Consider the following 16,461-nt stretch of genomic DNA (forward strand, 5'->3'; position numbering starts at 1 on the left):
GGTTAGGAAGACAGTGCTTCCATTAATTACCCAGTTTGGACATTTGTATTGTCTTGAACTGAACTTTAAGAGTATTCCATTTTCAATATCTAAACATGGAGCTGTAGCCTACAACTTTTACTTTAAGTTCTTAGATGTGGTACTGTTTTCTTTGCTCTCTTCTTGGTGTTCTTTAAAAAAAAATGAAATGGGAAAGCATCCAATTAAGTTCTACTGATAAATCTGACACCACAGAAGCACAGAATCTTGGAGCTGAAAGAATTAAACAATAACTTAGTCCATCACATCCCACTCCCAGTTTTATAAGTGGAAAAACTGGTAAGAGATGTCTGGCTCTTCCTCTCAGTCTCTTTGTACCACATCCACCTCTCATAAGTGGAAAAGGAGTTTATCAACAATGTATGACTTATTAAATAGATTTCTTTGGTTCAAACTCATACAAAATAAAAACCTTTGAAACAACTTAAAGCAAGAACATATGCAATAAACTAGAAATTGAAAAGAAGCACCATATTCTTTGAGAAAACCAGTCACCCAGGTTTGGGGGCAAAGTCTTGTGGTCCCTGGACATCTTTTTTTTTTTTTTTTTTTGGTTATTTAATGTATTCTTTCAAAAAATTGGGGGGGGAGGAATTAGGTTTATTTACTTATTTTTTTAATAGAGGTACTGTGGATTGAACCTAGGACCTTGTGCATGCTAGACATGCCCTCTATCACTGAGCCATACCCTCCCCAAGTCCTTGGATATCTTCACCTGATATCGCTTCCTTCGTTTGTTTGTTTGTTTCTCTTTTAACAGTATGTTTTACAATTGCCTTTGGAGTATGGAGAATGGTCACAAATATGTTCTCAGAATTTATCTTCTCTTGTTATTTTGCTACATATTGGGGAAGGAATAGACTTATTACAGAGGTATCTGGCATTCTTTGCGGGGGGTCCTTTGAGGGCTTTACTAAAGCCAATGGAAAGGTGCTATATGTTGCAACATTCCAAGATGCCACAAGAAGATAAGGGACCAAGAACCCAGCTCTTAATCTGAGCCTAATAGCTTCCTCTTTCTATTTCTTCTGGTCAAAAATCTCCTCCATCCACCACCGCTTATATGCTACTAGTATATAGGACTTGATTGAGATGGATGAGAATGGGGCTGGACTTGGAGGGAACGGTTTAGCATATGCCAGCTTAGACCACATAAAAGCCTTTGTAAATTAATTAGATAATCTCCTTAAACCTCCATGAACTAATGGAAAAAAATATATACTTTTCTCTGCCCCTGTTACTGGCACAGAGCTCCTAAAACCTTTGTAATTTCTCAAGTGATAAAAGCAGTAGAAGCATCTTTTGTTCTAGTATTTGGTCTTTGACCCTGGCTCCTAACACAGAGATCCCAAATCCCTTGTAATTCTGTGGGCAATAGGACTGTTATTCGTTCTTATGAGGCAACTCTTGTTCAGCTCCTGGATGAGGCTGGTGACCAGAAAGACCAAGCCATCATTGGATGTTTGGAACTTTCAGCCCCACCCACCCCCATCCTCTGGGAAGGAGAATGGGGCTGGAGACTGAGTTAAGATCAATCATGCCTACACAATGAAACCTCCACAAAACCCCCAAATGTATGGGGTTTGGAGAGCTTCTGGATTAGTGAACACATTTACATGCCAGGAGTGTGTCACACCCCTTCTCCATGGACCTGACCCTACATATATTTTCATCTCACTGTTCATTCATATCCTTTATTATAACTTTTACAATAAACCTTTATAATAAACCAGTAAACAGTGTTTCCCTGAGTTCTGTAAGCCATTCTAGCAAATTATTGAACCCAAGGAGGGGGTCATGGGAACCCGCATTTACAGCCAGTGGGAACAATGAAGTGACAACCTGAGATTTGTGATTAGCCTCTGAAGGGGGCAGGCAGTCTTGTGAGACTGAGCTCTTGACTTGTGGGATCTGACAAGACAGTGTCAGAATTGAGTTAAGTTGTAGGACATCCAGCTGGTGTCAGAGAATTGCTGGACATGTGGAAAACTCACACATCGGGTGTCAGAAGCAAAGTGTCCTAGTAGTGTGAGAGTAAAGGAGAAAGACACAGGAGGAGTGTAGATTTTCCTTTATGATCTTTAACAAAGTTCATGACTCACAGTAAGTACGCAATAAATGTTAATGATGTCAACCTTAGAAATAAAACAGTTATTTTACCAGCAAACGGGTTTATTCGGGAATAGCAAGAGAATGGCAATTGGGACAAACAACTTATAGCAAAAGTCATAGGCAAGCCCAATAACCAAAGGAGAGGAATGTTATTTTATAGAAAAAAAGGGGGAAGATGGAAAGGGTTGTTTTGAATGAAAGTCCATTAGAGAAAAGTGAGAGTTCAGGGTTATGATGGCTTCTCATTGACTGAGTTTGCTGAGGTTAACTGGTTTCTTGTAGGAGATGCAATGTACATCTTTTCCTGTTGGGCTTGTAATGGATGGTTCTTTCCTGTTGATTCTTCCAGCGGGTATGTAATTGACAACTCTTCTTGTAATTGACCTGGAGTGGTACTGTAGTGAGAGCTCCCCCTTCTGGCCTCCCGACTCCATTTGATGAGGTTTCCCTTCTCTAATTTTCAGAGATCACTATTGGGCTTTGTCTTCTCTCTGGGCCTCCAAGGAGGCTATGGCTACTAACAAATACACAGCCTTCAGGTGGTTTCCATCTGACCCACAGATGGTGTTAAGAGTACCTCCATGAGGGAGAGATTCTACACTTGCTCCTTTCACAGCACCTCCATTATCGGCCTAAAATGTTCCCCTGTTCATCTCCAACTCCAGTTTTGCAAAGTAAACCTATCTTTCATATCACAGGCCAAGTGTGACTCCCATGAGAAAAGATTCACTGACCTACCTGTCTAGGTCAAATCTCTTTTCTAGAACTGATAGAACTGATGGGAAGTGTAATTTTGTATTGTTGTACAGTTTTTTCATTTGTACCCCCATTAAATTGCAGGTCCCATGAGGGCAAGGCCGACTCCTTCTTGCTCTCCTCTGTATCCCCAGGACCGAATATACTGCCTGGCATATAGCACGCATTCAAAAAAATATGTTTTAAAGAATGTGTGTCCCTCATGTAATCATCCAAAAATACAAGTTCTTCTTGTTAGAACTTAATTTTTTAAATGATTTTTGTAGTTGACAAATACTTTTTGCTCTTATTATAATAGACTTTTAACGGGTGTTTGTAGCATAGAGTTGAAGCTTGTGTTCTCTGGTAAAACCCTAACACACTGACTTTCTGATTTGCCGGCAGAGGTGACTTTAAAACAAATAAGATCTATTTGAGACAAGTTACACTGCCTAAAATTTTCCTGCTGTGGTATTTTTGCATAACCTGATTAAAAACTTAATGTACTTATCTAATTCATTCTTACCTGTAGTTTTTTTTCCAATGGCTATAATCATATTATTCTACCAAGGGCCACTGATCATTGTAATTCAGTTTATCTATTACAAATTGCCATTCAACTGTTACTAATAGTTGAGTTATCACATTTAGGCAGCTGGCATCAAAATAGCTCTGAGGACAACCAGAAAGCAACCAGGGATTGCTGATCTCTATATGGTTCAATTATCTTGTGTAGTCTGCAAGTTTCGGTAATTGCTCATATGACAAAATAATCTTGTGTGCATTTTCTATTTTGCTTTGGTAAGAGCTTTTATTTGTTTTAAGCAAATAAATGACCACATCCCCTTGAATAAACTCTGTTTACCCTGATAGCTTAGTGTTTCTGGCTAATATCCAATAAAGCTGAGCTTCAAGCACCTCAGTGCTTTTCAGGGCTAAACTGCTATCTTTTATTTTGCTTTTCAGCAGACAAGAACATCTCATCAAAGAGGATATTTATTAATAAATTGGCATCTTTTAGTTCTGAATGGCTCCCAAGTGAGCCCGGAGAATTAAGGATAGAAGAAATTCATGTATAAATGTATAAAATATGCTACAAGGATATATTGTACAACATGGGGAATATAGCCAATATTTTATAATACTATAAATGGAGTGTAATGTTTAAAATACACATATAAAGAAAGAAAAAAATATTGAAAAAAAAGGATAGAATAAATTCCAATTCTTCCTAATCCATCTGCAAGAGGCAACTGAATGGGTCCCTCTTAACGTGAGACTATTAATAGTGGGGAAAAGGGTGCTTGTTTATTAGGTACCAGTAGACAGGGGAATAAGTAATGGCACCAATAATCTCATTCTTCCTTAACTGCCCCTAGTGGCCCCTCCTGCACCAAGACTATTCCTGAGCCAACAATAAGTTGTGTATTCAGAAGGAAAAAGCCACTGAGTCATCTGTGATCTCAGGATATCATCCGAGTAAGCAGGATGCCTCCAGCAGGAAGCCTATGCCCAGAGCACTCGGTCCTCTTAGGAAGTTTCCAATCCTCTCTGGAACTGAACTGTCTCCCTCTTTGCCTCACGAACAGACTAAAACACTTGTACTCCTTTCCTCATCGCTCAGCACATGACTGTCACAAGCAATAGTTTCACAACTCCTTTATGATGGTTTAAACTCTGGAGTCAGGCTCCGTCTGACTTATACCCACTTAGTTGGTTCTACTCTAAGAACAAGCTTTGTGGATATTAAGGGGACACAGCGTGGTTCAGGTGAGCATAGGATAAGCTGGGAGTGCGGAAGGGAAGAGTTACAGCCCTTCATCTTAGGAATTCAAAAGCAAAGCTATCTTCCACCTTATCTAAAGACTCATTCATTCACTCATTCATTCCCTCAACAAGTATCAGTTGTCTGCTTGTGCTATGACTTACTTTAGGTGTTAGGGATAAACAAGACGAAGTTCTCACTCTTATGTAGCTCACAAAGCAAGTAACAAACCAATGGATGTATAGTATAATAGGTGGAAAATTAAACAGGAAAGGAGATAATTATAACAGTGTATTACATACATTGACTGTTTAAAGCTCTACACAGGTGACCACTGAACAGAGATGACAATGAAAGGAGGATGTCAGCCATGCAGACACTTGGGGGAAGAGCATTTCAGGAAGAAGGATATCTTGAGGTGGGAGTCTGCTTGGTGGGCTCCTGGAGTAGCAGAAGGCCAGTGTGCTGGAGCTCAGGGAATGACAGTGAGAGGGGTGAGAGTAGCAGGCAGGGACGCGAGGCTGGAGGTTGGGTACAGATAATGTAAGGCCTTGCAGGCCATCATAAGGATACTGGGTTTTACTCTAAGTGTGGTGAGACCTTATTGGAAACTTGAGAGGAAGGAGTAATATGATCTGATTCACATTTTCAAAGAATCACTCTGGCTGCTGGTGGAGAACAAATTGCAAGGGCCAAAGTAATGAGACTCATTACAAGGCCTTTGCAGTAGCTCAGGGGAGAAATGACAGACAAGAATGGTCATAAGATAAGACCCACATATGTCTGTGTATAAGAGATATCCCTTTTACTTAAATGAGAAAAATAAGTTAAAATTAAAAGGATTATTTTTTAAAAGAATCACCATGCAAATACTAATCATAACCAGCTGAAGTGGTTATATTAATCTCAAACAGAATAGATTTTAGGACAAGGTGATCAGGTGGTGAGAAGTTGCCAGATTCCTAATGTATTTTGCTGATGAGGTTGGATGTGGATTATAAAAGAAAGAGAGGAGTGAAAGATGACTCCAAAGCTTTTGGTCTGAGAAACTCAGTGAATGTAATGTCATTTACAGAGAAAGTAAACCCTTGGAGAGGAATAGGGTTTTGAGGGTGGGGTGAGGAGGGTTGTAGTGGAGACAAGGATGATCAGAGTTCATTTCAGGCATGTTGAGTTTGAGATGACTGTTAAACAATCAGGTAGAAATGTTGAATAGCCAGTTGAAAAATACATGTCTACATGGAAGCAAGCTAAATGCACATCGACAGATGAATGGATAAAGAAGATGTGGGGTGTGTGTGGGTGTGTGTGTATATATATACATATAACACAATGGAATATTACTCAGCCATAAAAAGAAATGAAATAATGCCATTTGCAGCAACATAGATGGACCTAGAGATTATCATACTAAGTGAAATAAGTTAGAGAAAGACAAATATCATATGGTATCACTTATAAGTGGAATCTTAAAAAATGATACAAAAGGACTTGTTTACAAAACAGAAATAGAATCACAGACATAGAGAACAGAGTTGTGGTTACCAAAGAGGAAAGGAGGGAGGGATAAATTAGGAGTTTGAAATTAACACATATAAAATAGATAACCAACAAGGGCCAACTATGTAGCACAAGGAGCTATACTCAATGTCTTGTAATAACCTATGATGGAAAGGAACCTGAAAAAGAATAGATCAATCGATTGATCGATCAATCTAAGTATGTATGTATGTATGTATGTATGTATGTATGTATGTATGTATGTATAACTGAATCACTTTGCTGTACATCTGAAACTAAAACACTGTAAATCAACTATACATCAATAAAAAAAAATTTTTTTTAAAGAAAGAAAATACATACCTGGAGTTTGAGGAAAAAAAGTCAGGACTGGAAGCATAATTACAGAAGTGTTCCATATATAGATTGCACTTTTATTTATTTATATTACAGAGAAAATTTACACATATACAAAAGTAGAGAGAATAACATAATGAATATCCATGTAACTGTCACCTAGCTTCATCAATTATTAATATTTTGTTTGTCTTGTCCCATCCTCCCCTGCTTCTCCCTGGGCTGGAGTGTTTTAAAGCAAATTCTGGATATGTATTGCTTTTCTTGTAAATACTTCTGTATGTAATAGATTGTTTTTAAGCAAATTACATTACCCAGGGAGTGTGTGTAAATAGAGATGAGATTAGAGTACTGATTTGTGATTCTACCTTTACAGGCTGGGATCCAGAGGAACCAGCTGAGGGAACTGAGAAGGCGCAGCAAGGGAGATAGGAGGGAAAGTGTGGAAGTGGGGTCTTGGAAGCCAAGTGAAAATGGATTTCAAGAAGGAGAGAATGATCACTTTTTGCCAAATGTGGTTGAGAAGCTGAGAATGGTGAAGATTGAAAAATAAACCTTGGATTTAGCAAAGCGGTGATCAAGAGTGACCTTGATGAGAGCAGTTTAGTGGAATTACAAGCATAAGAACTTGATTAAAATGGGTTTAAGAGAAAATGAGAGGAGAGGCAATACAGACTTCTCGTGTACACAACTTTAAAAGGGATCTTCTTTGTCTGTAAAGAGAAGCTGGGAAATGGGGTAATACCCAGAAGACGGTGTGAGAGTCAAGGGAGGTACATGTTTAAGATAGGCGGTATTACAGCAGGTTCGTATGCTCAGGGAAACTATCAAGTAGAGAGGGAAATTCTGATGATGTGGAAGTGAGAGAGAATAAATTACTGAGCTAATTCCTGGAGTAGTAAAAGGAAGTGGGGTCTAGAGTTTTAGATCACTCACTTCAGTAGCTACAGGAAATTCTGAAGACCAGGCCTTGCCTCTTGTGGGTCAGATGCTAGGGCAGGGGCAGGTCCCATTCCTTATCAGCACTGTATCCAGGGAATGAACATCTTTGCTCAGAGACTGGCTGAGGCTTGTCACTGAGACAGATGATATCCTCTCTCACTAAGTGGAGTCATTTGGATGTATCTTACCCATTGTAAAATCCACCTCTATTCAGTGACTCCCACTGCAGGTAGTTCCTGTGCCCAGCCTCAGCTATACAGAGATGTGGGTCCTTCCAAGAATTGGCAACAAAGTTGAGCAGACCAGATATTAAGAACGGAAGACATTTTTGTCTCATCTCATAGCATTCATTTTGTCCAGGGAAGCTGACTCTAACGCAGGGGTGGAGCAGATCCAGGCACACTTGACCACAATGACAGGTCCAAGGGTGGGCATGTAATCTAATCCAGTCCAATCATATCTTCTTTAGGAATGCTAGGATAAAGACCCCATGTTTTCTATAAGATGTGATAGAGAAAGTATGTAACCCTGGCGCTATGGGCATCAATCAATCAAAAAAGAAGTTAGTCTTATGAGGAAGCCAACATTTTAGAAGGCAGAGCTAAGGCATGAAGATAAATTAGATCTTTCTTGAGCTACTAGATCAAGGATTGCCTGAAATTTTGATACCAAGTTTCAGCAAAGCTCTGAAAAATGTTCAGTTATGTGGAATAGTAAATTCCCTTTATTGCTTAAGCCAGTTTGAGTTGGATTTTCTATTATTTGCAACCAAAAGCAACCTAACTGAAACACAAAGAAAGGCACAGTTCTTTACTGGGTTATGCATTTACTAAATGCCTTTACCGTACACCAATTCTGTGTCAAGCCTGTACTGTGCACTAGGGATATAGTAGTAAACAAAGATGTGTCCCCACAGTTTAAAAGCAACCCTCCCTGTCACCTTCTTCTTGAAGGGCTCTTGAGCTCTTTGTTCTTTGCTGTGAGCCCCAGTGATTCAATCCTTTCTTCTCTCTCTCAGAGCTGCCACCTCCAGCCTTCACCACATGGGACCTTCTCTAGCCAATTTTGTCTTAAGACATGTTTATTTTCCCAGCTCTCCTTGGCTTTGTCACTGTGCCAGTTGGGGATCAGTCAGGGAAACAGAAACCATTTTAAATATTTCAAGCAGGAAGGAATTTATTTCAGAGACATAGCTATTTTACCAAACCATCAGAAGGGCTGGAGGATTGAAGGTCAGGGAAATTCATCCTTTCCTCTCGGACTTGCCACTAGCCTTCAAAGAGTCAGAAGTTTTAGGAACTGCAATGATTACTCCTGCACACAGCACCAAGGCAGGCAGTTTGTGGGGAACTACTTGGAGGCTACTGCAAAACTTCTTGTCTTCCTGCTGCTGCCCAAGGAGCAATAATATATAGCTTCTGCTTCTCATTTGCTTTCCAAATCTCATCTGAATGTCTTTCATTGCCTGGCAGTAACCTGAACCCCACTGGTGAATTTCCAGACAATCTACACAGTCATCCATCAAAGGAAGAACTTCCTAACCACTTCCTTTTAAGGGATTGTCTGCTAATCACAGCATAGATGCTCTTTGAAGACAGTGGGGATTTGCCTGGAGCAGGCTCCTAGAGAGAATATTTAGCCTAACAAAAAGCAGATCAGACTTGTATAAAAGAAAGGGGAGTGAGATAGAAGCTTTACTCGAAAGATTCACATAATGCACTCCACCCTCCTGATGGAGTCAGTTATAGAGGTCACTAGACTGTCACCCTACTCCCCATGCGCCCCACAAAGAAGGCTGACTGATGATATGATATTCACTTCCTGCTCATACAGAGCTCAACGTTAAGGTACACTCCTACTAGAAAAACACACATGCAGAGGAAACTCAAGCTAGGCCCCTATATAGGAATATGAGGGCAACCTGACATTCAAATAAGAAAAAAGGCAAGCAAACAAAACAGCTTCTCTTATGAAGGAATGAGATGTCATCATTTGCAACAAATGTCTTCAAAGTTACGAGGGAGGAATTATTTGAACCTAGAGTAGTTAAAGAGAAACAGAGCCAGACACTAGTTAAAGACAGTGAAGACAGGTTTCATTTAGTACTTTTGCAACATGGGAGAGAGGCTGTGGTAAAATGGAGCTCAACTCCAAATACAGCAAAGACAGGGGGGCGAAAAGCAGAGTGGGTGGGGCAGTCAGTGGATGAAAATTACTAAGAGGAGAGACATCAGGGTAGGGGGAGTCTTGATAAACTTGTCTAACAAGATTCTTGCTAAAAAAGCAGACCAAGGACTTAGATATCAAGGGTGAGGAATGAGTAACTTCATCAGATATCAATGGTGATCAGATATGAAGAATAGGGGAATTCTTGCTAAACTGACTTAGCAGGATTCTTGCTAAAATTGGACTAGGCAAGTTGAGGTCAGAGCCCAAAGATGAGGCATAGTCAAAAAGAGGGCTCAGAGTAGCCTTAAGTTTGATCAAAGAGTCTTTGTCAGAATTCTATATACATAGCCAACCTGCCAACTGAATGTGAGAGCAAAACAACAGGTAAGAACTCAAAATGTTTAATACCGTATATTCTATGTGGAAAAATTGCTCACAGATATACTTCAGCAAAACTGAAAATGGACTCTAACAAAGAGGACCATATGGGATGTAAGTAATAGAGGTATAAGATTGAACAAAGTGAAAAAAACCTGAAAAAAAATTGAAGATTCCCAACATTCTGATAATACAAAACTCTGCAACCCTTCAAAGTTACAGAGTTTGGTGATATGGGAATATATTTCCATCACTAAGGATCTAATCACACTACTTGGTTCTACAGTTAATATTTATAGAATTTTACTATGTGGTCACTTGGCGAAATTTCTGTTTATTTTATTGGAAAGCCAGTAGGTATCTAGATCTTGATTCTCAATAAGCATGTGTTTTAATACCACGCAACTTTATTAAAGTTTTTAATCTGTAAAAACGTGTTTTCATTTCTTGTGTGCAAAAAAGAAAACTGAAACCTATGAGCGTTCAGACACTGCTCGATGTTCCCATTGTTCCCTGCCTCCTCAGGGGTGGATGTGTATCTTTTAACTTTCAGTTCTCTTTGAACTTACAAAGAAATTGGGACTTGGCCAGTTCCCACTTCTATTATAATATTAGTAAGTGTCAGAAGCTACTTATTAAAATAACAACCTAGAATTGACTTAAATTGAGAGAACTTTGCTTGTCTCACACTAAATGTTCCTCTTAAAACCAAATCCAGAGGAAGTAAGAATCCTGTTGGCATTTCCTACCCAGATAATTTTAACTAATTGATTAGAAAATGCCTGGGCAGGGGGTGAGCTCTGAAGAGGTCCATGGAAGAAATAGAGCAGAGGTTGAGCTTTGTTCGATGGGTTGTATTGGTCTAGGTGGAATAAAGATGGTGAGCCCATTCAAGATGGCATAAACAATTTAGGAAAAGGAGCAGAGAGGGCTTTTCAAGGGACATCTCTTACAGATCAGCCCTGTTAATGTGGGAGTAAAGGGAGATAGATTTGGGAAAATAGTTGGGGTTTTTATTTTGAATACAAATGCTTCGAGCATATCCTGAAGATGGGGGAAAAGTGCTGAAAGTTTTTCATTTTGCTTTGTTTTAACAAAAAACAGATCATTGTTCTTAAAAAAAAATAAACAATTTCATTATAAAGAATTTAAGCAATGCAAAAAAAAAAAAAAAAGCACATATAAAAAATTTTAAAACCCCTAAAACCCACTATCTAAAAATAACCATTATTTACATTTGGGTAACATCACTCTAAATATCTTTTCATGACTTTATACAGATAGGAAGATAGATAAATAGGTAGGTAGATCTAGCTAATTTTTAAAATGGCATATGTGTTATTTAAAAGTTCAAAAGTATTAAATTCAAGCTGACTTGAATTTAGCAGAATAAAAAGAAACGAAAAGAAAAGCTGGACGTCAAATAAGGGTTTATTCCCTGCAAGAGCTATTATTTCTCTCTCTCTTTTTATTTTAATGGAGGTACTGGGGATTGAAGCCAGGACCTTATACATGCTAAGCACTCACTCTGCCACTGAGCTCTACCCACCCCTCCATTATTTCTTAAAATATCAATTTAAGATAAGAAAAAGTGGTTTTGATATATGTTGTTCTTGTTGTTTTAAAAAAAAAAACATGTTTTAAGTTAAAATCAGTTGACCCTGCTATATAAGATGAAGATATCAGCACATTCACCCTATTTTTCCATAACCCCTTCCTGTAGGACCCAATATTTCTTAGTCATTATTTTACACTGTTAATCTGCATAACAAGTATATGCTCTAAAACAATAATTCACACAAGTGTTCAGTATTATTTCTGTATTCAGATGGATTCAATGATCATCACACCTCCTTTTACCAGGACTTCTCAATTCTTAAAATCTTACTTTTGCCCTTTTTCTTAATTGGCTGAATTTCACTTTCAAGTATTTCTCTTTTCTGTGAGTAACTTTATATTTGTGGGGACTGCCTAGTGCCTTTGTTTTTGAATGACATCTTGGCTAGGTATATTACTCTTGGATCACACTTCTGTTCTTTTAGAACTCTACAGACAATGCTCCATTGTCTTCTGTCTCTGAATGTTGCTGCTGAGAAATCTGAGGACGGCCTGACTTTTTTTCTTCTTACAGGCGATTTGCTTTTTCTACCTGGATGGCTGAATTTCAAGAAATTAATTAAAATATGTCTCAGGGTTAAATATTTTGTATCAAAATGTCTTGTTTTGACCTTTCAAGCTACAGATTAATTCATGATTTTAGAGGAACTTCTGTACTTATATTTTGAATACTTCTGTTCCATTTAAGAATCTCAACTCCAGGAACACTAACAATGTCTGACTTCTGTATCTGTTAGCTTCTCTCAGATTGTTTTAATCTCTTTGTGCTTTTCATTTGCCTTTATGGTGATTATTTCAAGCCTTTCCCCACATCAATAATTCAATTTCCATACATGTCTATTGTGTCCCTTACTGTTTTGATGTATTTATTAGTTCTTTAATGACACTGGTTTGGTCTGTGCTTTATCAGATGTGCGATTTCCCTATGCATCTCTTTCAGTTGTTTTATTATCTCATTTCTAAGTTTAGTCTACTGAGCTCTTTTTTTTTTTTTTTTTTTTTTAGGTTATTCTAGTGCTCAAATCACTTGGGGTGAATCTTCTCTACTTGCTTCCTGACTTCCTTCCCACTTGATCTGAAACTGGTTTGGTTTTCCTAACGAACAGCAGTTTGAGGGCTATTTTATGCTGTATGCAATTCTTCTATGACTTATAAGCTTGTCTGGAGAAGGGGACAGGCAGAACTCAGGGGAATTCAAATATTCTGCAATTACTTCTCATGTTCTGTGTCTATTCCAGAATTCACTCTACTGGGTGTATCCCATTCCAACGGGAAAGAGCCTCAATCCTCGGAGCCTCTCCCAACTCAGTATGCCTTTCTGGAATCTTCACTGTGACTGAAAGACAGTCAGTTCTTCACTTTTCACTTCACCTTCTTCTCCCCAGTAGCCATTTTCACTTTTCCAGAGAGAAGAGATAAAAGATAAGGAAACTACTTAATTTTCTTTTCTCTTGGAATATATGTGCATATGTATGTGTTAATTTCCAGGATTTTGTGGACCTGACAGTATGAGTGTTGAAGGAATGGAAGCAGGATTCAAAGCTGTGACATGTTCCAGACCAGAATCTTCTATTTCTTACCCTGACTGCCACTCGTTGACATTCAAAATACTGAGCTGTTACCTGTTGTTTGCTCTGGATGAAATTTTAACTCTTAAAACTTTCTTAGATATTGGTGGAAACAGAGTCTATGAGGAAGTTTTATTACATTATCTCAAGCTAGAAGTACAATAATTTTTGGTGTATATATATGTATATATTTTTTCTGATTATAAAAGTTATGTAACTATACATGTATTATTCATTATGTTGTATACCTTAAACTAATATAATGTTGTAATTCTATCTCAATGAAACTGGTTGGGGGGAGACCTGGGAAAAATAAAGTAAAAATTATGTATCCTTGCTGTAAAAATTCAAACCATACAGAAGTGTATAAAGTAAAAAATGAAATTCCTTATAATTGCCAACTAAAAATTGTCACTCACCATTTGGCACTACAAGAATGAAGTCACCTGCCACTGCAGTCACTGACCTTCAACAGACCCTGAAAGGAGTTCAGAGTGGAGATCAGGAATAAGGCGCTCTGTGCTTTGGGAAAAACTGGCAGAACAGGACTCCAGATAGTTAGATATTTTCAGGAGAAGATTTTATGTACCTAGAAAATTAGCAGAGACATTGGCTCCTTGTGACTGGCAACTACCTTCTTGTGACTAGCAGCAACCTTCTGCCAAAATGTGTGTTTGAATGCACAGATCCCCCTTCACCAAAATCACATATATGCTGACCTCCCCCCTTACCTCTTCAGAGCAGTTCCTCAGAACTATCTGAGAGGCTGTCACCAGCTATTGCCCTCATTTTCCCTCCCAATAAAACTGAATTCACAACTCTCATATTGTGCTTTTTTTTTTCAGTCAACTTAATACAGCCACAAGAATATCACTTTTAACAGTCCCCTGATATTTTTATATATTTATTTTCTTTCTTTTTTCTTATCAATGCTTCAGCTTTTCAGTCAAAATCACTAGAAATACATGAATACACAGCTGTTTAAAGAACAGCTTTAGTAAGGTAAGTTTTATATACTGTAAAATTCACCCATTTCATATGTACACTCCAATGATTCTTAGTAAATATAATTATAGTGGTGTAACTATCACTACAACATACATAATTTATGCAAAAATATATAGTTACTCTCTAGTTCCTATTTAATGGACTCTTCCAAGTCCTGTGGGGGATGGGGGTGGCAGGGGAGAAGGGGTAGAGTAGAGCTCAGTGGTAGAGCACATGCTTAGCATGCACGGGGTCCTCAGTTCAATCCCCAGGACCTCCATTTAAAACAAACAAACAAACAAATCTAATTCCACCCCCCCCAAAAAAAGTACTTACTGATACCCACGGCATGCTAAACTTGGCTAGGAGGCTATTTTTGAGAGCTTCTGGGTAGTTTTGTTTCTGCCAACTGAGCTACCTACCAAATGTCAATTGGGTTCATTCCACTTATTTATACAATTGATGTTTTTTATTACAATTTAGTTACATTTTGAAAATTTATGAAATACGAGTATAAAGATAAAAGAGATGTTTAGGTGCAGCCATTATGGAAAACAGTATGGAGATTCCTCAAAAAGCTAAAAATAGACTTACCATATGATCCAGCAATCCCAGTCCTGGGCATGTATCCAGAGGAAACTCTAATTTGAAAAGACACGTGCTCCCCAGTGTCCATAGCAGCACTATATATAGTAGCCAAGACATAGAAGCAACCTAAATGTCCATTGACAGATGACTGGATAAAGAAGTTGTGGTGTATTTATATGATGGAATACTACTCAGCTATAAAAAAAAGAAAAAAATAATGCCATTTGCAGCAACATGGATGGACCTAGAGATCGTCATTCTAAGTAAAGTAAGCCAGAAAGAGAAAGAAAATACCATATGATATCACTCATATGTGGAATCTGCAAAAAAGAAAAAAGAGAACAAGAACTTATCTACAAAACAAGAAACAAATTCTCATAGTAAACAATCTTATGGTTACGGGGGAAAGGCGGTGGGAAGAGACAAATTAGGGAGTTTGAGATTTGCAAATGTTAACCACTATAAATAAAAATAGATTTTAAAAAGTTCCTTCTGTATTAAAAAAATGAGATGTTTATATGAAAACTAAGTTGAATGCCTTGGAAAAGCTTGTTAAAGGCAAGTTGCTAAAAAATTGTTAAATTAGGTATGGGTGAGAAATCTGTGATTGTAAAAATTACATACACTGAGAAAAATTTTGCATTCAGATTGCTTCAGAAGTGTCTTCCAGTTATTGCTCCACTTTAAGGAAACATTTAAGAGAAATTATAGATGATTTGCTAAAAGCAGGATGCACAAATCACTCCAAGAAGCACTTCAACAAGAGGCCCTATAATCACAGAAAAATCCTGAAGCTATCTCAAAAGACTGAAGGAATTAACATTTATAAGTCTTAAATTTAAAAAAATGCTTATAATATACAATAAACTTATTTTTAAAAAACAAAAACCAAACCATGCATTGTATAATCGAATTTTTCAGTTAACAACTAACCACCAGTTCCAAAAGCATCAGATAAAAGGGCTTCCGGTTTGTAACTAGCTTTTCCTTGACAATATATTGAGGACATTTGTAGAGTCACTATATATAAATCTACCTTATCCTTTATAAAACTCACGTCATGGTAGTCCATTGTACGATGGATACAGTTTAATTCACTTAACAAATTCTCCATTTAAACAATTTTGATGCTTTTCTGAAAAAAAATTTTTTGAGCAGGAAACTAAAATGGTGAAAGTGGACTGAAATAATGAATCTGGAGGTAGAACAGAAAAGGGGGAGATGGTGGATGAGAGAGGTTTCTGCAATAATTCAGCTCTGAGATTAGACCAGGAAGCGGAAGCGGCTTTTCCCATCGCTCTTACATACAACAGAAGCTCCTGTCAGTCTGGAAGCTCTGCCATCTCTAGAAAACACGTACCTTTCCCTCTGCCTTAGCTCATACTAGTCCTTCTCCCGAATTTCGTCTTTGTCTGTTGAAATCCTACCTTTCCTTCCCAATCCAGAACAAATACCACACAGCCTGCCATGATTAGCCCTGGAAATGATCCCTTTCCTTCCATTTCTGATAGAGAGCGGAGTCCTTCCTTTCTTCCTTCCTTCCACAAAGTACTTTTCTTCCAAAGGCAATACAGTGCAGAGGTTAAGGGCAACGACTTTGGATCCACCAATTTGCTATTTCTATGACCTTGGTTCCTAACACAAATGGTGTGCCTCAATGTCCTGACCTGTAAAATGGGGAGAAGTGTATTCGGCCTTGTTGAG

This window comes from Camelus bactrianus, chromosome 13 (assembly GCF_048773025.1).
Source record: "Camelus bactrianus isolate YW-2024 breed Bactrian camel chromosome 13, ASM4877302v1, whole genome shotgun sequence".
In the NCBI taxonomy this organism is placed as follows: domain Eukaryota; kingdom Metazoa; phylum Chordata; class Mammalia; order Artiodactyla; family Camelidae; genus Camelus; species Camelus bactrianus.